This window comes from Ictidomys tridecemlineatus, chromosome 2 (assembly GCF_052094955.1).
Source record: "Ictidomys tridecemlineatus isolate mIctTri1 chromosome 2, mIctTri1.hap1, whole genome shotgun sequence".
Lineage (NCBI taxonomy): Eukaryota > Metazoa > Chordata > Mammalia > Rodentia > Sciuridae > Ictidomys > Ictidomys tridecemlineatus.
In genome coordinates, this window is record NC_135478.1 from 39,105,065 (window position 1) to 39,132,318 (window position 27,254).

At 37.4% G+C, this 27,254-nt stretch overlaps 1 pseudogene; it reads left to right on the top strand.

Moving 5' to 3' along the window:
- The first annotated feature begins 24,519 nt into the window (after positions 1-24,519).
- LOC101966271 (Golgi apparatus membrane protein TVP23 homolog B pseudogene) lies at positions 24,520-25,144 on the top strand (annotated as a pseudogene).
- Positions 25,145-27,254: the final 2,110 nt, after the last annotated feature.

A 27,254-nucleotide genomic window follows, 5' to 3' on the forward strand; every position in this document is an offset into this window, starting at 1 on the left:
CCAGTTTAAGATAATGGGTTTTAGGGAAGTTGGAAGTTGAAGATTATTGCTGGGATTAGGGTGTTCCTGCTGCTTGTTCCCATTGAGTTCTCGTGAGATTAAAATGAGATTTGGAGATAGCCTCGTGGAGTAGGTGAATTGTGCGGGAGACGGCAGAACGCGTTTGCCCCTGGACCTGTGTGGAGGCGGTGTGAGAGCTGGAATAAAGAATTGCTGTTTGAATCTACAAAGCTGTGTGGTGGCTCGTGATTCTGGTGCCAAGCCGAGACATTGGCCCTTGGCATAAAATGGTAGCAACAATTGCCTCAGGGAACAACCGCAAGCCAGAGGACTTTCCAAACCAGTCTACAACCAATGGGGTGATCAGCTTTCCCTGGTAAGAGGAGCTCTGCCTTGTAGCCTTTCTGGATGTCTGTGGTGTAAATACTCTCACCATGATTGATTTCAGGCTGCTGACCTGCAGTCACTGAACTCCGAGTTGAGAAGGGATATTCACCATCAGCCTCACACAGAACTGATGAGGTTTACCTTGACAGATGAAGAAGGCTGCAGGCTCTGGAGAAAATTGCCTGGGTTTACATCTTAGTTCCAATATTCCTTGGCAAGTTACTCAAATTCTCTGGGATCCTATTTATTCCTTTGTGAATGAGGAAGACTAATACAATCTGGTTCTTAAAAAGAATCAACTAATATTTTAATAAACTATTATGTGTCTCTAGAGGCTATCAGTGTTAAACGTAACAATTCTATTGAAAAGTAATCTATCATTCACTTTCTAATTACAGTTCTCCCATCATAAGTTCCTTCCATACAGTAATATTTCTCATACCTTTTTAGAAATAATCATAATGATCATCTTCTGATCACCATTAAAATTCTGTTAAAGATGCTCTGTGCCTAACATGCTCAAGGACCCTGGTTCAGTCTCCATCGCTACGAAAACAAATCCCCCCCCCCCCCCCCGCAAAAGATGATCTGTGTAGTAAATACTAATTTTTTTTGAAGCATTATATCAATACTCTGAAATATTTATCAAACAAATCTATTCAGTATCGAGTCAAATAAATCTTCACCGGACATAATACTTACAGATTTTACCATTCATTTAAGATTTTGCTTATTCTGTATTTTCTTGGTCTTAAGTTTCATAGTATCACAGAATATTAAAGCTAGTATATAACCTTGGATTTTGACTGTGGCATCTCTACTGTCTTTCACCTCCCTTAAGGATCATATTGTAAGCTGCTTTGGGGTAGAGTTAGATTCTGTTATTGTATCTTTCCATTGCCTCTTTCAGGGCTTGGCCTAGAGTACTTTAATATTTGTTGAATTAAGATGATGTAATTCCTTTTCCCAAAATAAGTTCCATTAACTCATTCCTTTAAGAATAAAAATAAGGTTCTCTAAGCCAAAATGTGGGTAACTATAGCTCTTTTAGAGAATCACATTAGCATAATAAAAGCTCTACAAAGTTCTGTAGTTAAGAAACCTGTTTAAAATTATTTAACCTACAATTTTTCAAACTCCTACTCAAAAAGTAGCTATAAATGTTACCATCCAGTCCTGTACACTGTTAAATATAAAATGGGCACTATTAATAATTATAGTTAGAATCAGGCATAAACTAGGACTACATCAGGTGAATCTGAACTTAAAAATCACCCTTTGAAAGTGGAAGTGATTAGAAATATGGAAATTCCCACATCTCTATATCAAGCCTTAGAAAACAAAGGTTGACCTAAAACCCCCATTTTACTAATAAGGAACATGAGGTCAAAGAGAAATTCATGCAATTCCCATTAGTATATCCCGAGGAACCCAGTTACAGGCAAAACTGTGAATAAAACCCATATTGGGGTGTAGCTCAGTGGTAGAGCACTTGCCTAGCATGTGTGAGGCACTGGGTTTGATTCTCAGCACCACATATAAGTAAATAAAATAAAGGTCCATCGATAACAACAACAAAAACATATTGGAATGCCACTTCTGTTTTACTCAGCGTTTTTGCTGCTGTGACTAAAAGGACCCAACCAGAACTCCTATAGAGGAGGAAAGGCTTACGGTTTCTTACTTAGATCTCAATCCATAGACAGCAGAGTCCATTCCTTGGGGCTCAAAATAAGGCTGAACATCATGGCAGGAGAGTGTGGCAGAGAGAAGCAGCTCACATCACGGTGATCAGGAAGCAGACGGAGAGACTCCACTCCCCAGATACAAAATATATACCCCATAGCCACACCCCCAATGAACCACTTTCTCGAGCCATACCCCACCTGCCTCCAGTTACCACTCAATTAATCCCACCAGGGATTAATTCACCTATTAGGTTAAAGCTACAACCCAGTCATTTTTCCTCCAAACCTTTGTCTCACACATGAACTCTGGTGGACACCACATCTAAACCATAACAATTTCCAAAATCAATTTCAGATTTATTCAAAGTTCTTGAATTTGTTGTTTGGCTGCCTTTTCATGAAGAAAAAAAAAAGAAATTCTAAACTAACTTGCCTCTCTTGGAATATCACTTTGTCATACATAAAATACTGTATAAATAACAAAGTATAAATAACAAAGTACAAATCGGGTACCAATTGGGGACCCCTAGTCTCTTCAGAGATGTAGGGATAATTGTCATTAGCCCCCAGCAGTTCCATGGCCTAGTAGAAAGCCAAGATTCTGCTCCAAAATTTGTGCAAATTCCATCAGGCCTATTTCTCATGACCTCCTCTGCCATTTGGGCTCCTTAGTCCTCTGTGACATACCATATTTACCCAGACATAAAACTTAGCACTGTACAGTTCATCAAAAATAGGTATACTCTGAAAAAGTTCTTTAAAGATTCTATAAAATCTCCTAAGAGGGATAAAGAAGGATTTACTTCACAGCAATGCAAAAAAAAAAATGCCACAATTAAGCTATAGTATTCTTAAAAATATTTGTTGGCTCTCCATCCTATGAATTTTTACTGACTCTCATATTCTTAGTGTCTTCTTATTCTTCACCCCATTCTTCCATTCTCTTTCCTCTATCTTCTCCTACCCACCTGCACTGGACATTTAACCACAAAATTATTTCCTCTATACTTATAAAAAATATAATAACTTTCCCCTTGCCCTGAAGCCTCCATATCACCTACTACTTTTAACTGTGATATGATAGAAGCATAGGGCAGGAGCACTCTATCCCAATCATTCTTCCAAGGAAGACAAAGAATGCTTTAAAAGGAATCCAGGTGAAAATAATACTCTGTGCCTCGTTAAGCAATTATATAGCTCAATTAGAATGTAATTGAATTTACTCAAAAAGAAATGATGGCATCTTGGACTAGGATGGTAGCAGTGAAAATGGAAAGAAATGAACAGATATAAGACACCTGAGGACTTAGAAGCCATGGATATTGGTGGTTGATTGAGCAGGCGGAGATGAAGAGAAATAAAGTAGCAACACCCCTAGATCTCTAGCTTGGGCATCTGGAGAGTCAGCAGTTTCAGTTATAAAGACAGTGTGCTCTAGAAGTGAGCAGATTCAAAAGAGTATGATGGAAGCAAATTTGGAACCATTGAATATGAAGTGTCCATGAGACAACCTCTAGGAGATGTTCCCTAGATACCTGGATGTGTATGGTTAACACTCAGGAGAGAGATGGTGAGTAAGGACATTTTATTCAGACAAACCTGGCTCCAAGTCCTACCTTTCCCAGTAACAGATGTATGCCAGGAGCAAGGAAATGAAATCAGCATATCAAAGAAATATCTGCACTCTGATGTTTATTGCAACACTCTTCACAATAACCAAGATATGAAAATAACTGAGGTGTCCATCAATAGATAAATGTATAAAAAATGATATATAAACACACACTCTCTCTCTCACACACACACACAGGAATACTATTTGACCATAAAACAATAAAATTCTGTCATTTGCCACAAATAGACCATACTAGATGACACAGTCTTAAGTGAAATAATTCAGACACAGAAACATACATGTTCACACTCATGAGTAGAAGCTAAAAAAGTCAACCTCAAAGAATAGAGTAAAACGGTGATTAAAAGAGGCTAGGAAGTGTAAGGGAGCACAGATAGACAAAGGTTGGATGAAGAATGCCAAGATGCAGTGAGAGCAGTAAGTTCCTAATAAGCCATGCTTTCTTTCTGGGTCTCCATTTTACATTTGTTAAATTAGTTTAATTTTTTTATCTTATATGCCTATACAATTATAAAATCTTTTTATCTGCTAGGAATATATATTCAGATTGTTTATGCAAATCTCAAGGCTTATAAAATTTTTGACACACTGGTATTTTAATTTTATTGCTGATTAAAGGAATACACTTTTAAGATCATATTGCCTTTCTAACAAATGAGTATGTCGCTCAGAAACAGGTGACCCAAAAAGAGTGGCATGGTTTGTGAGAAGTTCATCTATGGTGGCAGCTCAGGACAATGCGCGGAGAGCTAAGACTGACTTCCAAGATTGAGAGTGTATACTAAACCAACATTTGACATATGGTATTGTTATGGTCTGAGTGTTTGTGCCCCACCCCCAAAATTTCTATGTTTAAATCCTAACTTCAATAGTAATGATATTAGGAGGTGGGCCCTTTGGGGGGAAGACAGGTCATGAAGATGGAGCCCTCATGAATGGAATGACTGTCCTTATAAAAGAGGACCCAGACAGAGGACCTCACCCCTTCCCCTATTTGAGGACACAAAGAGAAGTTTCCATCTACAAGGAAACAGACTCTCACCAAACACTGAACCTATGGGCCCCTGGATCTTGAATTTCCCAACCTCTGAAATGATGAGAAACAAATACCTATTGGTTACAAGTTATCTAGTCAACAGTATTTTCTTATAGCAGCCTATATGGGCTAGGATAGCTACTACATTTCCAATAATTGAATACAACATCCAAGAACAATAGGAGAATTAAACCCTTTCATTATTAAACCTAATGATCCACCTGCAGTACCTTTCCTTCCTGTTCTAATGCTCTGTGGGGTTTGGTCCTAATTCCAGAGAAAAATTAATAGTAACAGTAATAGTTACACTGTAACTAAAAGCTCTACCACTTGGCTTATTTGGACTCTTTGTAACAGCTGTAGTCAAAGAAAGGAGTTATAAAAAAAAAAAAAAAGAAAAGAAAAAAAAAATAAAGGAGTTACTATGCTGACTAGAATAACCAACCTTGATTACCATGAGAAGTTAAGATTTTGTCTACACAATGTGGGCAGGAAGAAACATGTAAATGAATACAATTTACTTAAAGCATCTCTTAGTAGTTCCGTAACTGTCATTGACCAATTATAACAGCCATGACCCAAAAACAGTAAGGAAACAAAGAGCTTAGAATTTTCTGAATGAAGATCCGGATCACTGGCAAGCAAACCAGGGTACTGGCACAGTAAACCAGTGTACTGTAAGTACTATCACAGGGATGGTGTAGGAAGGAGATAATAAATATCAATTATAACCTTAGGATAGCTGTAGCAGCAGAGACTGTCGTTGAATTTCACCTCTGCCGTTGTCTTAGCTCTTCTAGGAAAATTTAGCATTAAGGGAATTGTATCTCTACTTCCCAAGAGGATATAATGTCCTCTTATAATGACAACAGAAAGTTATCTCCAGAGTTTAGTTTGTGAACTGGATAAAAGTGGATGGCACAAACAGAATTGAATGGTGCAAGGGGTAGATGTTACGGTTTAGATATGAGGTGGTCCCCAAAAGCTCATGTATAAGACAATGCAAGAATTTTCAGAGGTAAAATGATTAGACTGTGAGAGGTATAGCCTGATCAGTGGACTAATCCACTTGAATGGATTACCTGGGTGATAATTGTAGGCAGGTAGGATATGCCTGGAGAAATAAGTCACTGGGGGTGTGCATTTGGGGTTTATGTTTAATGTCTGATAAGCAGAGCTAGCACTCATTCGCTCACTGGTTCCCTCCTTCCTTCTTCTGCCCCTCTCTCCTGGCTTGTGAGGTCCTGAGATGCTTTCCTTCACCACTTCATTACACCCTTCTGCCATGATGTTCTCACCTCAGGCCAACAGCCATGCAGTAATTGACCATGGATTGAACCTCTGAAACACTGAGCAAAAATAAATTTTTCCTTCTCTTTAAGGTGTTCTTGTAAGGCATTTTTGTCTCATCAACAAGAATGTTTATTAAAACAGACGTTTTACAAATTTATGAATTATATTGGCATCTCTTATCTGATGGACGGTTGTCAAATAACCATTCTCCTTACTGTAAACGCGTCAATTTTTGCTACCCAAGGCCAACTGGTTAGACTCCACAGTTCCTGTTTTTTGCCACTTTCTGACTTAGATTCAGATGAAATACCACAATACAGAGCATTGGTTTTGATTTCTGAGAAGAGCCAAAGGCGTTAGGTGATACAAACCAGTAGTATTGGGGAGTTACCTCCTCACTTTGATTAGTAAGAGGCAAAATAAGGAAGTCAAGTAGATAAATTCTATTTCCTTCGCCTTGATTGGCTCATGCTTCTATAACAAAACACTTGACCCTGGGGAAATAATTTATAAATAAGAAAATTTTATTTCTCACAATTTTAGAAGTTGAGAAGCCCAAGATCAAAGTTCCAGAAGGCTCAGTGTCTAGTCTCAGTGTTTTGGTCTCTGCTACCAGGATAGTATCTTAAACACTGCTTCCTCGGGAGGGGATACATCCTGGATCTTCATATGGTGGAAGAGAGAAGGGCAAAAAAGATGAGCTAATTCCCTCCAGCCCTTTTATAATGTCACTATTTCATTCATGAGGGCAAAGCCCTCATAATCACTTCTTAAAGGCCCCATACTCTAGTACTATCACTTGAGTGAGACGGGACATTTAGATCCTACTACCCTTCCTTACTCCAGTTGAATGATCTGAATGATCTCACCATGTAGCCTGTCCAGGTAAGTGGGCCTGCGGAGTAACATGCTTTCTCTTTTAGCTTGTTGTGAAGGAATAGTAAGCATGCTACCTTGCATTACTTACCCCACTTCCTGCCTCACCTCCCTTCTCTTACCCTTGCTGCCCATACTTATATCTCTCAAATAAATCCTGACCTCTAATTCGATTTACTAATTCTATTCTTTAAAGGTTAAACAACTACATTATCTAGACTTTTTTGAATTTAGGTATGACCTCTCAACCAAATTGTAATCAATGGAATATACATAGAAATTATGCATACTGCTTCCAAACTTGGCTCATAAAATTTCTATGCATGCTTTTGGCTCTTTTCTTTCCCATAAGAAAACTGTCTTTAAAAAAAAAAAAAGGAAAAGAAAAAATCAGGCCCACCTTGGAAGCCTATAGATGGCAATCTCTATTGCTGGGGTGTCTAAATGACTGATGAGAGTTGTCTGCTAACCTGTTCACATCTGCACAACTATTACATGGACAAGACATGTAAGCTTATTTTATATTTACACCATTATTTATCTAAGCTCCGTTTATAATAACAATCAACATACTCCAGTTAGTTAGTAAACCTATCTTGTCATTAAGCTAATAAATACAATTAGTGAAATCAGGATGCTTAAAAGGATATAGTGCAACATTTGAAAGTTATATTTTCATCTTTTTTCTCCTTTTGGGGGGAAGGTGGGAGCAGGGGATACTGCTTACCTGAAACCATACTTAAAGTTTGTATAAGTGAAACAAGATAACAAACTCAAACATTTTTTTTTCCAAAATTCACAGTTAGTAAGCCTTTTAAAAATCCAATCTCAAGCCAGGCATTGTGGTACATGCCTCTAATCCCAGCTAATTGGGAGGCCAAGGCAGGAGGATCCCAAGTTTGAAGCCATCCTTGGCAACTTGGAGAGACCCTGTCTCAAAATTAAAAATAAAAAGGGCTGGGGATATAGTTCAGTGGTAAAGCATGCTTGGGTTCAATCCCCAATACAAAAAAAAAATAGAACGAGACAAAAGTTCATCTCACCCTCTCATCTTCTAACCACCTTCTATACAACCCCAGAAAAAAATAAAAATGATCTGAACTGGCAGATGCTCATCAGTATAGACATCTCTGTGCTGGTTTTACTAACAGAGGCTACAATTCTAGAAGCACAAGAGAAACTAAGCCAGATGCCACCACTGAAACTAACTTCTTCATTTCCACAGTACATGTTACCCATGAATGAGAACAATTATTCTCAAAAAAGTATAAAAAGTCCCCATGGGAGGGACACTTCATTTTTTGATATTATAGTAGATGGTGCCCTCTAATCTTAAAAACTCAGGGGAACACTGTGGTGCATAACTGTCACTCCCTTTGGCAATCACTGCAGGATCTGCTCAATCTTTTATACAAACAACTCAAACACCTACACCCACTTCATTTTCTATCTTCCTCTTGATACCCACACAATCACTCCCTAAAGGTAACCCTGTGATAGAGTGGAAATAGTAAATTTCCTGCCTTTCTCCCCCAGCACAACATTCAATAAGAACAGAACAGATGCAGGGTCAGCCAAGTGCTGAGAACAGATGACAGCTGTCTGCCAGAAAAGTTGCTAAGGAGGGATGCAATCCAAACCAAAGACCAGGGAAGGGGTGAGTCAGGAATGCTAGATGAGGTCAACATCTGTGGCTTCTTGCTGGGGTAAAAGAAACAGTTCAGGGATGTGGCTAGATCCCAACCTCAGTAATGGTGGAGGAAAAACTGTTATCTTGGTCTGTTCATTTAACGTATATTAAGAACCTACAATACACCAGGTGCAATCATTAAAAACAAGATAATTAGGTACCTTCTCTTTTGGAGTCTGTGGTCTAATCTGGAACCTCAACACTACACTTTCTGCACGTCAAAGATGTCAAAGGATTCCCATGAACTTTGCTGGGAAAAATGTATTGCAAAAGAAGTGCCTTTTATGAGTTTAGGCATCAATTATAAAGCTTCTAAAAAGATCTTCCCATGACTTAAGATTTCAAGACCCTGGTTTCTGACCTAAAAATCAGAACACAAGTTCTGATAAATCATAATTGCAACCATTTTCCTAGGTTCTTTTTCTTTCCTTGAAATCTTTCCATTATTTATTTGTACCTATGAGTGAGGTGTTGGATCCCCATTTTCAACTGAAAAAAAGAGAGTCACAAACAGGTTAATTATGGCCACACATCCATTGTTTCATTTTTGTATTTTCATTTATATACTAAGTATCCATATTTGCCCACGTATTTATTAGAAACCATGATGAATCACCATGTGTGTATTAGTCAGGGTTCTCCAGAGAAATGGAGCTGAGAGAGAAAGAAATTGATTTATGACAGAAATTGGCTCACACAATTCTGGAGGCAAGTTAAGAAACCAGGGAAAGCCCTTGGTGTAATTCAGTCAAAGTTTGAAGGTCCAAGAACTAAAAGCATTTCCTCTAAGGGCGACAGAAGATGGATGTCCCAGATAAAACAGAAGCAAGACTGTCCTTCCTCTGTTTTGTTTTATTCAGGACCTCAACAAAGTCAATAACACCCACCCACATGGGAGAAAGTGATCTTTATCAGGCTGACCAACTCAAATGTTAATCTCTTCAGAAACATCCCCCACACACCTTGAAAGAATGTTTCACCTGATATCTGGGCACCCCTTAACCGGTATAGTTAACACCTAAAATTAACCATCACAGATGTGTTTGCTGTTCCAAACTGAAAAGAGAACCACAGGCAAACACAGAACATCTCCTTCCCACCCTCCAGCTACCATCAAAAGAATGCCTTCCCCACGAAGGAGACTTCCTGGAATAAGGGGAGAAAGTTAAAAAAAAAAAATTAGGGTTAAAATATACACTAATACATAGTAAAAAAATATTAAAGGCAAAAATAAAGCAGGGCAAGGAGAAAAGGTGTATACCAGTAGGAATTGCAATTTTAGATGATAAAGCCTAGAAAAGACTGGCCAAAAAAAAAATCACATGGATTAACTAGAGTTGAAAGGGGTGAGGGGGGAACCATGTGTTATCTGGGGGAGGGGAAGAGTTTTTCCATGGGAGGTTATGTAAGTGCAAAGATCTAGGGTGGAAGCACATTGGCCTACTTGAGCTGTAGCAGTGAGCAGGAGCAAAACAAGTAAGGAGGTGAGCAGTCAGAAAAAAAGGCCAAAGAAAAACAGATGAAAAAATCATGCAAAGACTCTTACTCAAACTAGGATGGAACACCACAGGAGGGCGCTGCAGGCTGGAAAGGCACTCCCTGACATATTTTAACAGAATCACTCTGTTTTTGTTACAAATAAATTGTAGGGAGTTAAGGGTAGAAGCTGCAAAGTAAAATCAAATATTCTTGCAGTAATCTAGGTAATCACGGCTTAAACGACAGCAGTAATAATGAAGGAGCTGAGAAATGGTCAATTTCTTCATTATTGTGAAGGTGGAGCCAACAGAAAGTTCTGACCCATCAGAGGTGGACTAGACTGTGAGAAAAAGATTCAGAGATGACCCCAACATGTTTAACCTGAAATAACAGGAAAAATGGGTTGCCATTTACTACAGTAAGGAGAGACAATGGGATCCTTAAACTCAGAGTCCACAAGGGCTATAAACTATAGGCTAGGCCTAGTTCCATGTAAATTGTAATCTAAAAGCATTATTTTCATATTTGCTCTTCTTAAATAAGACAAGGAAAAATCAGGCAAAAAACATGTAGGGAGATAGGTTTTTGTTTTTTTTTTTTAATTAGCAAGAAAGTATCACAAGTCTTCATCAACATATCATCCTGGATTTACTTGTCATTGTTTCCCTGGAATATTGTCTCATTTCTACCCACCAGGTGGTCTTAGTTTCCCCAAAAGCAGAATCTGCAACAAGGGATTGAGTTTATTTGTGAGGCAACATTCAAGGAGCAGGAGGCAGTGGAAGTGGAGTAGGGAAGGAGGGAAAAAAAATCAATACAAATGTGTGATTGAGTTGGGGATTCCAGTGGGTCAACGAAATCCCATTGGGACCGACTGAGAAATCGTGTAGAATACATCTCAGAATTGTTCCTGTGAGAATTCTGGGACATTTCCCACTGCCTTTCATCTCTTGTTAGCTGAAGGTTTACTCCACAGATACTGACTCCACCATACTGGGATAAACAGTCTCTGTGAGCAGCCTTTCTAAACATCAAAGAAAGCCCTAAGGCTATACTGGAGAGTAAAATTGATCAAATTATGTTATTTGCATATATGACTGTTCCACAATGAAACCCATTATCCCACTATTCAGGATAATTAATATGTACCAGGAAAAAAAAGAAAGTAAAAGAAGAAATTCCTGAAACCAAAAAGCAAAGCAACATCATAGTAGTCACTTGAGGTGAGGCACTGTCAATATGCATGGAACTGTGTAGCCCACTTGACTGAAATCCTGCCAGAAGAGGGAGAGATGTGGCACACAATAAATGACTGCACTCAGTTAACTGTGCCCCCTCCAACTTGCCTGTGTTTTTTTTAAAAAAACAATATATATATATATATTTTTTAATTGTAGTTGGATACAAAACCTTTATTTATTTATTTTTATGTGGTGCTTAGGATCGAACCCAGGGCCTTAAATGTGCTAGATGAGCACTCTACTGCTGAGCCACAATCCCAGCACCTGGCCCGTGTTTTTACCTTTCAACACTTTGCTTATCTTATTTTCCATCCCCCCATCCAGTGCACTCCCAAATACTCTACTCCTTCCTCCCTACCTGTGAGTTGGGACTACCGAAGTCCCCATGAAACCTCACTTTCTTCAAAACCCCTAAGAGTCAGGTGGAAGTGCCTTCCTCGCTTCTTCATGCCTACAGTATAAACACTGTTAACTCTGGACCCTTAACTTCAATGCCTATGGATAGCTGTATCTTTACAAACATGCTTTACTTTGCCAAATAAATCATAAATACTTGAGGACCAGAATCCATTATATCCTCCCTGTTGATTTACCCTGCTTAACAACAGGTGGATTCAAACTTCTTTGATAGCAAAGGCTAGACAGGTGGGGGATACAGGAAGTGCAGCCAGGGTAACTAGTTATCATCATCACTAGCATGTTAAGCTACTTCAGAAATCCACTGAGAAGAATGAGTTCCCCTTATTCTCCTCAAACTGACAGGCAATTCCATATCTATAAATACTGGGAATATTTATACTGCTTGAAAGTCTTTAAAACTCTCAAACCAAGATTTTTAAAAATAAACCCTTTTGACATGGTAGGGAAAGGTATGTCTTGAAACAACACTAGATTAGTTTACAGATTTAATACATCTTCCTGCTAAATAAGTTATCAGGTATAGACTAGACCAAGGCAAGAATCAAGAAACTTTCTTTACAAAATGGTATATTGCAAAGAAAAGACTCAGCTAGCACCAGGAGAAGGGTGGTTATAAGAAATTAGTTATAACTGGTAATAGTACATGTGGTCTGAAGGAAGAAGGAAGGAGGGAGAAAGAGAAAGAGGAGAAGCCCTGGATATGGAATATCTTAGTAGTCATATTTTTTTAATATCCATATAAGTTAGAGATGCACACTGATATATTATAATAAATGAGTCTTGAATTTGCTTTAAAAATAAATCAGGAGAAAAAGATCACAAAGTGATTATAATATTTATTAAAACTAGATCATGGACACATGGGTAATATCTGTTTTGTATGTTTGAGAATTTTCAGTATAAAATAGTCTTCAAAACAGCAACACACTGGGTCAGAAAGTTGTGTACAGCTGAGGTACCAAGCTGTGAGCTTCTCACTGTAGCAGCTGCTATAGCACCAATAAATATAAAATTCATGAACCTTTATTGCCCATCATCACTGAAGCATTACTACATGGAGTGGGGAGGGTTCCCCAGACTGGGAGGAAAGGAAGTTCTTGTGTACTGAAAAATGCCATCATAGTCTTAGTTCTTTGCACAGACTTCTCCCAGATTCCACACTCATCTCTCCCTTTTCCTCTTGGTGTAGTTGGCAAAATATTAAAGCCACAGAGTTCCCTGTTCTTTACCATACCTGCAGTTTCAAGTACCTTATTGACTACAACATTCACCTTCTTGCTAATCAATTCATACTCACTCGTTTCTACTATTTCAATACCTTTTATTCTTATCCAAAGACAAGCATGTGACCAACTCTAACAAGATTTGATTCCCATTCATATTAAATAACCTAAAAATGTTTTTCCATAAGATCAGGAACATCTCCCCTAATGGTAATAGCTACCATTCTACCAACTATTGTTTGTCTTTCTAAATTTATTTTCCCCTAAAAAAAAATGAACCTATATTTTTTTACCTTGGCCCAAACCCTTTCTTCACTAGTATTTCTTTCACTTTCCCAGTTTCCACGGGAGATCAAGCCCAATGCTGAGAAAATGGCTGACTCCTAGTAAACAGTTCTTAGTTTTTACTTACTGAGTTACTAACTAGATTCAGGAATTTGAGAGTGAAAACTTCATGCATTTATCCAATACTCCATTATTAAGCATTTATATGCCATGTCCTAGATTTACAAAAATAAATAAATAAGGTGTCAACCTTGAAGAAAATCAAAATCTAGTGGGAGAAATAAGCATATAGCCAATTGCAATATGGATTTTTTAAATATATATATATACATATATATATATATATACACATATACATACACATACATATGTATATATGTGATATGTATACTAAATAGAGTGGCAATACCAATGAATATAATCACTGACTTCTTGGAGTTAGAAGGTGGGAATATGAGGCTTCCAAAACTCTACAAGGTAGAGTAGCAGTTTGTGTGGCATATTTAAAGAACTGTAGAGATAAATTAGAAAAATAGTATGAAGTTAAAAGGAATAAAGGAAAGACACAAAAGATAAGGTTGAAGAAGTAGAACATGAAGGTTCTTAATTGGGGGATTTATTCCACAGAAAATACAAAGTCACTGAAAGCTTTTACACAGGGCTATCAAACAATACTCTCTACATTTTAGAAAAATTACCCTGGAGTAGAGTAGCAGATGAATTTGATAGCTTGAGGTGAGGCAATGCAGCAGAGCAACAGAGGCAGCAGCAGCAGTTACAGGATGATTGTCACTGTGCAAAGGAGAAAAGATAAAGGCCCAAGTAAAAGAAGCAGCAGCAAAGTTGGATTAGATTGATCCATAAGTGAATTCATCAGTCTTACTTAAACTTTTATTTTTCCCCCAAGGAGTGTTTTTTGAAGTTATAAGAGTTTGTTAAGAAAAACTGGGGAGCAGATGACAAATAACCAGGAAACACTAAGTACTTTTTCCTTTTCTGTCTCTCATCATAATGCCCTCAGCATGCCCTTAGCCATTTATTGACTTTTTTATTTCTAATTTTTTCGGGGGGCATGGGGCACAGATACTGGGGATTGAACTCAGGGGCACTCGACCACTGAGCCACATCCCCAGCTCTATCTTGTATTTATTTAGAGACAGGGTCTCACTGAGTTGCTTAGCGCCTTGCTTTTGCTGAGTCTGGCTTTGAACTCATGATCCTCCTGCCTCAGCCTCCCGAGCGTCTGGGATTACAGGCATGTACCACTGCGCCCAGCTATTTCTAATTTTGAGCTCTTCAAATTTTTGTTTTCTGCTGCAAAAGCTGCAAGCTCTAAAATGATGATTGAATAATCAAACACATCCAAGTGGACAAGAATGTGACACTGACACACAGCCACTGTAATATGTCAAAGTCAAGCCTTATTTTGACAAGAATGGGAGCTTTCTGGCTTGTTGTCCCTGTGTTGTGGAAATTCCTAGGGTTTGAAGAAATTCATCTAAAATTTTTTAATGTCTCTATGAGATTGAATGCCATTTAGATAAATTGGTGATTTAATAGTGATGGTTCATATACCAGAATTATTCAGTTGACTGCTCTAGAATTTGTTCATTTTATTTTTAAATTTCAGAAAGTTACTCTGGGTGAAGTATGTTGCAAACTTTTTTTGAAAATCAAGTTCTAGGTGGTAAGGCCATGCAGAATCATGAATGACCAAGGTGCCAGAAGCATACATGCTTAATTTAAAAAGTACTTACTGAGCACTCACATAGTATACCCTATTTTAAGATGGACACTGATGTTTAAAACCATCCATTCTTTGAGAATAGGTAATTTTTAAGGTAGACAATTACAGAAAAAGAAGTCATGCATTATTTGGTAACATGCCAAGCAGAATCCCAGCCTTATTTGTTGAGTGGTCAATGTATGTTTTGGCCATTTCATCCTTCCTTTTATGGATCTTTGGGCACTTCTGCCCCTTACTACACCTGTCCCCCAACTTCCAAGTACTGAGAGACTTTTTGCAGCTACTTTAAGAATCCCCTTCCCTCTGGTCAGCACCTTTTCCAAAATATCCCTTAATCTAAAATTGCCTTTTCTTCCTCCTTCTCCCTATTCCTCCAAAGAGAATCACTATTTCATCTTCTAAGTTTAGTGTGAGAAGAAAAGCAATCAAACCACCTGATTAAGCCAGTTCACACTAAAGTGTAGGTTGTAGGAGGCTTAACTTGCATAGCTGCTTTTAGAAGAATCTTATTATTCCAAATGGTTTTTTGATTGGTAGCATAGGTGAGGAAGCAATTCTCAAGGCATGGGGAGTTATACTTTTTCTTCATGCATTCATGCACGTCAGATCCCCCTACCTCCAATTTTTCTTCCTCACAGAGATTCCCTTCTGAACTAAAGCCAATGCATGCGATAGCCCCAGGTCACCAGCTCATAAATAAAGAACCTCATCAGGAAACCTGGACTGGTTTACGATATTTCTTACAATCTGTAGTTGAGTTCCTTCTCTGAAGCCATGTGCTTACATTTGAAATTTTTCTGGATAGTCTTTTATGACTTCTAGTAAAGATAAAAGTTATATTGATTTTCTATTTCACTGTTATCTTTGTCAAATAGCAAAATTGCCTAGCTTGGAAGTTAATATTAGATAAAAATAGTGAAGGAGTAGTGACCACAATGCATACCCTCTTATGAGAGTATATTATTATGGAGATCACACAATAGAGCGTCAGTTACCTCTTCATGGCATTCCATTCTAACATGAGCTCATTGTATATGGAAAAACCTACCCTTGTAAAAATCACTAACATTACACATTAAAAAAAATAGAACATTAGGAAACACACACACACACACACATACACACACACACACACACACACAGAGTTTCTCATTGATGCTCTTATAGTCGGTTCTGCCTCCAGTTGCAGTTTAGATTGCTGTTTCTTTAACCAATCTTCAATGAAACCATGATTTGCATTCAGGGGCTACACTGTAAGAAATATATATTTGTTTTAACACTAGATACATTCAGCAGTGAGCACATACAGTGGAATTCCCTCTGGTTAAACACCTATGTAGAAGCAGTCCACTGTATATTTAATTTTCTTTCATGCACCTCACAGTGTCTCTAAGCCAGAGAATCATAGCACTAAGGTGTAAATAAACTGAAGAGACTGTCCCTCATGCATGCTGTGACAGAACTCAGCTTTCAGACTAGGTGAGCCAAGTCCCAAATCTGTGCTACATCTCTGCTATAAAAACTAAAAAGCAAGCTCAAAATTTATAACAGGCCCCCCCCACCAAAAAAAAAAAAAAACCAAACCATGGAGATAAGGCCAAGTTCCACTAGCTTATTCTCTCAGCAAATCTTTACTGTGTTTCCTCTCTGTGCCAGGCATTAGCTGGCTCAGGTGATACAAAGGTGAACAATGACATAGCATCCCTGCCTTTCTTACCCAGAGTTTAATGAAATAAACAGATGGCCACAATATAGTATAGTGGGTACTGTGGTAGAGAGGGGCTGCAGGTTAGAAGCAGGGGGCTTCTAACCCACTTAAAGGCCGTGGCAGTCCAGGCAACATTGAGAAAAACTTGTTGGAAAAGAAAGTATCTGAGATGAAGGATCTTATTTTTTATTTGTGGCTTTTATTTTTTTTTAATTTTGTACTTTATAACAACTTTAGGCTTTAAAAAAACAGTTGCAAGAACAGTAGAAAGAATTCTTATATATCCTCTATCCAGATGTACTAATGTGTTTTACTAAATATATGCCACACAGATGTCCTGCCAAAAATATATACATTTCTTTTTTAAAACAACATTTGAGAGTAACTTGCAGAGATGACGACTCCCTCTTTACTCTGAAATACTCCAGTGTGCTTCCTAAAAGCAAGAAGAGTCTTCTGCATAGCTTACAAGTAATGAAATCAGAAAAAAAATATTGATATTCTTATCTTACATACTTTATGCAAGTTTAACCAATTGTGTCAATGGACACTTTATGGCAAAAAAAAAAAATCCCAATTCATGTGTTGCATTCAGTTGTCATATATCTTCTGTATCCTACAATCTGGAACACCTCCAGAGTCTTTCTGTTTGTTTTTTATGACCTTGTCATTTTTGATGTGCATGGTCCACTTTTTTAGGAAGATATAATTCAGTTTGGTTTTGTCTAATGGTCTTTATGATTAGATTTCACATAAGCATTTCTTTACCAAAAACCACAAAGGTGATGTTGTGTTCTTTGAAATGAGCCTTGTTCTTGAAATGAAGAAGAGCCAGGCTGCATGATGAATTGCCATATTTAATTTATTTTTACATTCAGAACTGAAAGGATAGAAGGTAGAAGGCAAAGAGTTAGGATATTATAAGATAACACATTTCAAGCATTAATGGTCAGGCATTGTTCTAAACGCACTGCACAAGTTAACTCCACCATCATCACAATATCCTTACTGTATCTGTTCATTGTCCATTTTTCAGATAAAAAAAGACTAAGGCTAAAAGAAAGGATGAAACTAGCATGCTGGGCAGCCAGGATTTAAATACAGATAGACTGACTCTGCTGACCATTCTGCAGGCAGAAGGGACTTGGTGAAAGCAAAAAGCTTTTAAAAGAACGGATTGGTTTGGAGAAACTGGATCCAAACCAACTGCAGTAAAGAGTGCTTGCCCCTCACTCGTGAAGCCCTGGGTTCAATCCTTGGCACCACATAAAATAAATAAATAAATATAAAGATATTGTATCCATCTACAACTAAAAAATATAGATATTAAAAAGAGAGAGGCTGTGGCTTGTGGCTGTGGTGCGCTCGCCCCCTGCTGGCTTCATTAGCTCATTGCATTTTACCTCTTTCCACTCAACTGGGTTGGGGAAGGGAGGTGGGGAGAAAAACCTCCATGCAGAGCAATGATCACTGAAATTTCTGCAAAACTCCTGAATTTTGCCTGACCTATGCACACGAATCTGTAAGAACTTGGCATTTCTTCCAATCTTGCTCTCTGCGCACCAAAGCCCCCCATCACATTCTAAAGGTTGCTCTGCAGACTAAATCCTAAGACCTGTTCCCTCCAACTTCTTTTATGAAACTTCCCAGGAGTATTGTTTTTAACCATGACAGATTTGGAATCCACTGAAGCAGTAAGGAAGCTAAAGTTGAATTAATCAGAATACAATCCCCAGACAAGACAATCATTGCGGCTGAGGAAACCTGTAGGGAGGATGTTTGTCCTTGGAAAATATTTGAAAAAGATCCAGTGTGGCTGAAGCAAAGTCATCTCACAGTGGGCTCTGAAGAGTCGTGTAAGTCAAATCACTAGGCAAATAAGATGATGAAGAGGAAAATTTCCTCTGAATGAATCATAAGTAGCCTCTATTTTCAATCAAATTCCCCTGCTCTTCACAGATAAAAGCCTGTCCCTAAGAGATTCAGAAACCCCTGGGGCTTCCACAATATTTCATTCTTTTCTCTAGTAAGAGGAAGGAGTGGAGGTAAAATAAAGCCAGAAGACAATGGCATGGGATTTAAAAGGATAGCATAAGGATTCATTCCACATACACCAGAAATGAGCCTGACAAAATAGAAAATTTGTTCAAATTCCCCAAAATATATACTATTGGTGATTTGTTCTTCTGCAATGATGGCAAATACAGATATGCCAGTAGCCATTATAAAGCCATCGCTAACCTTCAAGGGGAGTGAGCGCTTAAAGATACTGGAATTTTGCAAAAGCTGATACCAAAGGTCCTATGTGAATATTAATTTGATAACTTCTAGATAACTGTCTATCTGACAGACTGGGAGACACACAAATATATGTTTGCATATGGCCACTACCAAGAGAGGGCTGAAACCTTTGCCCCAGGTCAAATCAACTCAGTAGATAAATGTCTTGTGGGAGATGCCTGGGCTAAGCAAGACTGTCATTTAAAGGACTTCTTGTTTGTTTTAATAAAGCATCAAAGGTCCCACGGAGAATTAATCAGAAATCTATACCTCTAGACAATCTGAAAGGTAAAAGTCCTCTATATCGTTTATTTATTGATACAATAACGCTGTATAATAATCACAAAACATCAGGGGCACATAGCTCATATTTCTGGGTTTGTCAAGTAGGTGGCTCTCCTGATATTGCCTGGACTCTTTCTCATGTCTGGGACTACTAAGACTGTGTCTCTTACCACAAGGTAGACCAGTAATGTTCTCATGACAGTGTTCTCAGCAAAAGAATGTACTAAAATAAATAATGCTTTCTTAGAACTAGGCTCAGAAATGGTATGCTGTCATTTCTGTTGTATTTGCTAGTTGAAGCAATGCACAAGATAAGCCCAGATTCAAGGGAAATAGACCCTTTTCATTGAGAGAAATACCATCAGAAAGCAAAGAGTATGAACACAGGGGTAGGAAAAAATGGGGTTATAATTGGAATCTACTATAGGCCCAGAAAAGAAGTCAGTAATATCCACTCAGTTATTCTCCACTTCCTCATAATTTACAATAGTCTCAACAGGTGATTTACAAAAAAATATTCCTTCAAGAGAGTAATAAAAAAATAAAATCAAACCTTAAGGACAACTTTTGCCCTTATGGGACCTGGAGCACCCCAGGTAACTGAAAATGTCATTCCAGAGCCCTTGCATCTGACATAAATTTCCATCTACTGCCATTGGGTTTGTCAAGTAGTGACTCTCCTGATATTGCCTGGGTTTTCATTGTCACCTCATCCAAACTCCATACAAGAGCATTCCAGAGTCTAAGAAAACTCAGGGCATATTTCCTAACTTTTTTTCTCCTATACATCACAATCTTTAGTCTAATAATGTATACTTATCTATATGTTTTTTTAAAAAAAATTAGTTATAGACAATGAAATGAAGTCTAAAACCTTAGGTAAATACAAGTTAATTTCTTGATCCACTGCAATAGTGGTCTTTCTAGTTGAAAATTAAAGCACATACTAGGCAAATAAAAAGGAACTAAGAAACTTTTTTTATTTGGGGGTTGCAAATGGCCAAGCTGAATTATCTTATTTGAATATCTTCATTTCATGACTATATAATTCTCTATTTAACAATGTTTAAACCACATCACTATTTCTTTCCTTCTCAGACTTTTATTTTTCATTTTTTCCCATTCCATAACTATTCCGACACCTCCCTAGAAACATATGGAAGTGGAAAATTTGTAAGATTCCTCTTTCTTCAGTTTGTAAATCTATAAATGTAATTAAGTGGAAAAACTTAATATTTTTAGCAAATATCTTTACCATATTCAAGTAATTTAGCAAAGAGCAAAGGCCAAAGCTTAATCTTATCCCCTCTCTCTCTCTCTCTCTCTCTCTCTCTCTCTCTCTCTCTCTCTCTTTCAATTTAATGTTTTCCTAGTCTGAATCAAGACTAGAAGCAACAAAATGAACCATAATATGATTCTCCTGGTATTTCCTTCTTCCTGGATTGGCAATATACAAGGCAGCCTAATTTTCCAAAAAGAACAGGTGCACATTCAAAATGTTAAAGCATTGACAAAAACAAGCATGGAAGCAATTTAAGATCCCCCATTTCTTCCCAAGTGAACGGAATCTAAGGTAGCTTCTTGACCAATGATCAGCTTTTCACTGAAGTACAAGTTCTTTTACTCCAACTGACAGTCTGCCTACCTTTTTGTATGTTGGAATGTTAAAAAACAATTTCAAGAACTAAAACATCCTTTTGTAACCTATCTCTGCTAATGTGAACCATATTGATTGCTTGACCTTTAATAAGTCCACTGACTAGATGGTGTGTAATGTTTGAGGATTTAAGATGCTGACTTATTTCTTTCCTAAGTTAAATTTAAACTCGACTATCCACAGTCAAACCATGCAGACTATCTCAAGCTGTCCCCACTTTGCACTACTCTCTCTGACATTTGGACACCACTTATTGATTGAATTTTTAGCAGCTGTCATTCAAGGACACCCAGCTTTAACTGGATCAGCATTAGGATGGCACGCTCCCAAAGGCCTGAAAATGACCCAATTTGACCTAAAATGAGTATAATCATTCTGCAGAAATAAATGGGCTCAGCTAGGTCATTAGTTTGACTTCTAACTCTCGTCCAATTATAACTGCCACAATTAAGAAAGTTTTAGTAACAGAAGCAGAGTTAGGAGTTTTCCTTTTCAAGAAAGGAAGTTAAGAATCATTTAGTTTTGCCATTTGCAAGTATTTTGGGCATGAAATCCATGGACTAAAGCATATTTCTCTCTAACAGATGAGTTGTTAGTTTAGTTATTGTTTTAGTCAGCTTTTTTACTGCTTGTGACTAAAAGACCCAACCAGTATGATTATAGAGGAGAAAAGATTTATGTGAGGGCTCACAGTTTCAGAGGTCTTAATCCACAGAAGGCTGGCTCTATTTCTTGGGGCTCAAGGTGAGGCTGAACATCATGGCAGGAGAGTGTGGCAGAGGGAAGCAACTTACACCATGGTGATCAGGAAGCATAGAGAGACCCCACTTTCCATATACAAAATATATATCCCATAGCCACACCCCCAATGAACCACTTCCTCCAGCCACACCCCACCAGCCTCCCATTACCACTCAATTAATTCCATCAGAGATTAATTCACTGATTAGGTTAGGGCTATGACCCATTTATTTTTCCTCTAAACCTACTTGCATTGTCTCACATGTGAGCTTTTGGGGAACACCACATCTAAACCATAACAGTTATATATAATTTTTTTTATTCATGAACACAAACCCCCACCATAACTACACACACACAAAAAATTAGATAATACTAGTCTGCCAAGTCTGATTATGACTCTAAAAATCTAGCCCTGGCTGCAAATAAATTGAGTCTTGTTCAATCCGCAATTTAAAGTAAATTTTCTGTCTTTCAAAAGTATTTCAAAGCACTTTTTAATGGCAAATATTTTTAAATTAAGCATATTTCTCACTTTTGACAGTATATTTGCAATTTGTTCATGGCAAAAGCCTACTCTTCAACTGGTGAGCAAGACACTCCTCTGTTTACTATCCACAAACTTAGACTATAAATACCTCTACTAATATAAATCATCACTGAACATCACTGCTGATTCAATATGGAACTGTAGACTAAGACCTGTGCCTCTTGGCATCTTGCATGGTTTAGTTTCACATGCATAGGCTGTGTAAAATAACAGCCCAAATTTATTTAAGCAGTTTTTCCATTGACATAGGAAAGACTTTCTAAATTGCATATTTTATATTTCCATCTTTGACACAAAATACAATTAAGTCAATTGAATTATTAGCCACTTTTAGTATTTTTAGTATATCTGCTTGTATTACTTTTGGAAATCCATTCCCACTTTAGAATAAAATTAGAATGTGAAGAACAGAGCCAGCACTTTCTGCCTCCAGGAAGAATTCTTTTCATAAAACCAGTGGTGACTTGAAACCAGTTTACCTTTGACCCCAAGAGTTGATTGTGTATATTTCTCTCCAAGTCCATGTTCAGTGACATCATGTCAGTACCCTGGAATTAGTAATGGTGGAAGTATTTACACCACAGAAATTGGCAAACACTACCAGAGATAATTTTACTAGTATCCAAGAAATGAAAGGAATTCTACAGAAGTTCTGTCCAACAACTTTCTGTGCTGGTAGAAGCATTTTACATCTGCCCTGTCCATACGGTAGCTATTAGCTATAATGTGCAGCTAGATGAACAGTGGATATGACTTAAAGACTGAGAACTAAATGTTTAATTTTATTTAATATCGTTTTAATTTAAGTAGCCATATATGACTCACGGCTACCATTTCGGACAACACAGTTCCACTGTGGTATAAAAAAATGATGACATGGGACTGGGGTTGTGGCTTAGTGGTAGAGCACTTGCCTGGCATATGAGAGGCACTAGATTCAATCCTTAGCACCACATGTAAATAAGCAGATAGATAGAAGATCCATGGATAACTATAAATATTTTTTTAAATGATGGCATCTTTCAAGAGTCAGGGTATGCAGATAACTAAGGCCTGAAAAGAGAAAGGAACATGCAAGAAAGGGTAACTTAAGATCTTAGAATAACATTAAAACAAATCCCTTCCAGGTTCTTCCATTACTTGTTTTAATCTTCTAGACACATATTTATTTATTCACAGACCTGAAACAATCAGTTGTAGGGATAGCAGATGAACAACTCGGTAAGGAAAAACTGCCATGATACCCTAAAATAGTGATTCTCAACTTTGATCATGCACCAGAATCACCTGGAGGGCTTGCTAAAACACGCATTCCTGGGCTCTACCTCCCAACGTTTCTGATTCAATAGATCTGAGTTAGAAACCAAGAAATTGCATCTCTAACAGGTGTAGCTGACATAAATGGTCTCAGGTTCACACCCTGAAAAACGCTGCTCTCAAACTGATTTATGGCTCTGCCATCTCCTCCTTCTTTGATCACAATCTACATGCATTTCATTCAGGCTAAAGTCCTATTGACTATGTTTTCTGAGAGGCTACACCCCATCTTATTATTGCTTGTTGGTAATTCTGTTCTTAAGGTCTGGTGTCAAAACTACATGAAATCTGACAAGCTCTCCTACTTCTTCCCTAGTCCCCAGAGCTCTATTGTTCCCACTACACCAGATGCTACATTCAGATGTGCAATTTTAAAGAGTTTCTGCTCATAGCCCCAGCTGTTTATGAAAAGTGCACACACCAACTAATCCTTCCTATCTCATTTTCTCTCTTCCCAAACTTCACAATACCTTTCAATATGCTTTGCCCAAACACAGGATCCAAAAATAACTTCCACTTTGTAAGTTCTTTGACCATACAGATTCAGGAAGAGCTAAACGACTTTATGTCCAGAAGAAAGATGGCATGAAGGGAACTTTCCTCAAGTAGAAATGCATTTGTTTAAACAGAGACCCAGGAATTCAGATCATGAGGGTAAATGGCTTCTCAGAGGCTTCTTTAAGTCTGTTTTAGTCTTAGTTTAATAAAAACAGTAAAATCGGGGCTGGGGTTGTAGCTCGGCGTGGGGCACTGGGTTCGATCCTCAGTACCCCATAAATATAAAAATAGAGATATTGTGTCCACCTATGACTAAATACTAAATTTTTTAAAAAAGCAAAGTCCTTTGTGCTTTCTCTTGTTCAAGTTCCACCCTCCTCACTTAGAAGAATAAATTGGAGTTGAGGGGGCCACATAAGTTGCAGACTGGACTTGGCAGCTGGTGCACTGACATGGTTCCCGGAAGTGGGGCTAGTGCAGGGTCACCATGTTGTCTCAGGACAGCAATGATGACACTGAAGATGTTTCATTGCTTGATGCAGAAGAAGAGACAACTAACAGACCAAGAAAATCCAAAATCCGACATCCAGTGGCATCATTTTTTCCATTTGTTCTTCCGAGTCAGTGCCATTATAGTCTACCTTCTCTGTGAATTGCTCAGCAGCAGCTTTATTGCCTGTATGGTGACAATTATCTTGTTGTTGTCATGTGACTTTTGGGCAATAAAGAATGTCACAGGTAGACTGATGGTTAGGCCTTCAGTGGTGGAATCATATTGATGAGGATGGAAAGAGTCATAGGGTGTTTGAGTCCAGGAAGGCATTTCCTCAGGAGAATAAGACTGTTTCAGAGGCTGAATCAAGAATCTTTTGGTTAGGACTAATTGCCTGTCCAGTGCTGTGGGTGGTATTTGCCTTTAGTGCTCTCTTCTCCTTCAGAGTGAAGTGGTTGGCTGTGATTATCATGCATGTGGTACTACAGGGTGCCAACCTGTATGGTTACATCAGGTGCAAAGTGGGCAGCCGGAAGAATTTAACCAGCATGGCTGCCTCCTATCTTGGAAAGCAGTTTTTAAAACAAAACACTAGAGATGATCAGACTTCTTGAATAGAGAGAAAGTTATGTTTTCTGTGATATTGGGGAATGGCCGAAGAGATTCTTGATTATGCACTGTTTAGAGTTCAGTCCAGTTGCAAAGAGGAGCGTTGGGTTTTTTGTTTGTTTTGTTTTCACTTACAAAGTTATGATGAAAACTGTTTCCTTTTTTAAAACAAAGTTTTTATTTTCTTTTTCTAGTAGTTGAGGCTGGGAAGTATGATATTAAGAACATTGTCAGAATTTATTTTATGGTGAACACATGTATGCATATAGTAATGTATTAGTATATCCCAAATTAATGTGTTAGTTTACATATGTTACAGAGATATTTGCATTTTGATCCATAGTATATAGGATGTTCTGAGTCTGTCTCAAAGGTATGTGTGTTTACATACTATTTCTGTAGGTTATTTTCAGAAATAAGTTGATTCCATGATTAAGAGTAAGCACTTGGCTTGTGTATGTGTTAAAAAGTTAGAAAAAAATTGTTAATTTAAAATACATACTTCATGTTGAAATTGCTTACCTTAGACATGCACAAGTGAAAACCAAATTCAGGCTGGTAGTGTTAACTAGTTTCTAAAATTTTATTTTATTTTCATACTTAAGGCCTAAATAATAAATGGAATTTTTATAGTTTATGTTTAAGGGATACCCAGGGATTGCTGCTATTCTATTTATTTCATGGAAAGCATAGTCAGATTTTATTTTGGAACTTCCTGAAAACTTTTTAGTGGCTTTGGGACTAATAAAATCTTTTAGTATTAAATGCACATTATTCTTATGTCATAGTAAGAATAATCATTTAAATACTTGGCATAATAAATGCCTAGACATTTTATGATCTATTTTTTCTTGCTATAATGGGGATATTGTAAACCATACACTTGTATTAATAATATTTCTTAAACAAGGCAATATATTTAACTGTAAACTAAACCAATCTACAAATTATTGTAGGCATTTGTAAATTCTGTTGCAGGTACTGGAAACTTTGTTGGAGTCTTTTAATCGGCAGATTATGTTGTGAATGTATTTGTACATTGTTAAAATATCTTTAAAGATGTTTTGTTTTAGTTGAATAAATGTCTATTGGAGTGATATCTTGGAAGGTGCACAACTTTATATTTGTATAAAACTATTACTTACAAAACAAACAAACAAAAAATATGGAGTTGAGGAAGGAGGACACTTTAGAAACTGGTGCTGAGGGAGTCAGGATAAAGAAAAACTTGATAAAGACAAAATTAGTCATCAAGACAGAAATAATAGCTAAAAATGCATGCTGGTGATATGAACATAAGTTTTTTAAAAAGGGGTCAGCTTCAGAGTTACCAACTTCTCTCTTAACTGCTCCAAGTTATAGTTCTGGCACCAAGTGTTACTTATTTTATAATACAGGCTTCTGTTAAGTCTAATTATTGCACTGCTAGGAAGTTAGGGAACATTTTTTAAATGAGATCAGAGGTACCAAACTATTTATTCAGCAATATGAGGCTAGTTTTTCTCCAGGCTAAAACCACTTCTAGACTAGGGGAAAATTCCTGAGCTTTCCTCTATATAAATAAGACACTAAACCTAAACTCAAAGCAAAATATTGACTAAATAAAAATGGTAGCCTATTTTTTTTCTCTTTTTGCATATGAGATCATTTACAGTATGGATTACTTGCATAGCTTTAAGTCCACCTAAATTGGCCTTAAGTGATATTCTTAATGGCAGAAACAACTGATGTGTGTTCAAACCACAAATTTAAGTTTAGCCTGAACAAAATATCCCAAGATGGTAAACCAAACTTGTCCATACATATACACACACTAGAAATTTCTTCCTAAATTAGTATTTTATAAACCTCCATAAATCTTCTATACAGAAAGTCAAAACTTATTTGTCTAAGAATAGTATTTATACTCTACAACCTCAAAAAAAGGGTAAAAATTAAAGTTAAGGACACATCCACAAAGTAGCAATGATATATGTGATTTCTCCTCACATATCTGCCCCATGGAGAAGCTGCTATTCTTTGTCTCCACCTTCTTATTTTCTCTCACACATTTTTTTTTAAACCATTACATTCAGCAGATACTGATTTTTCCATTTTACACTTTTTTTCAACCTT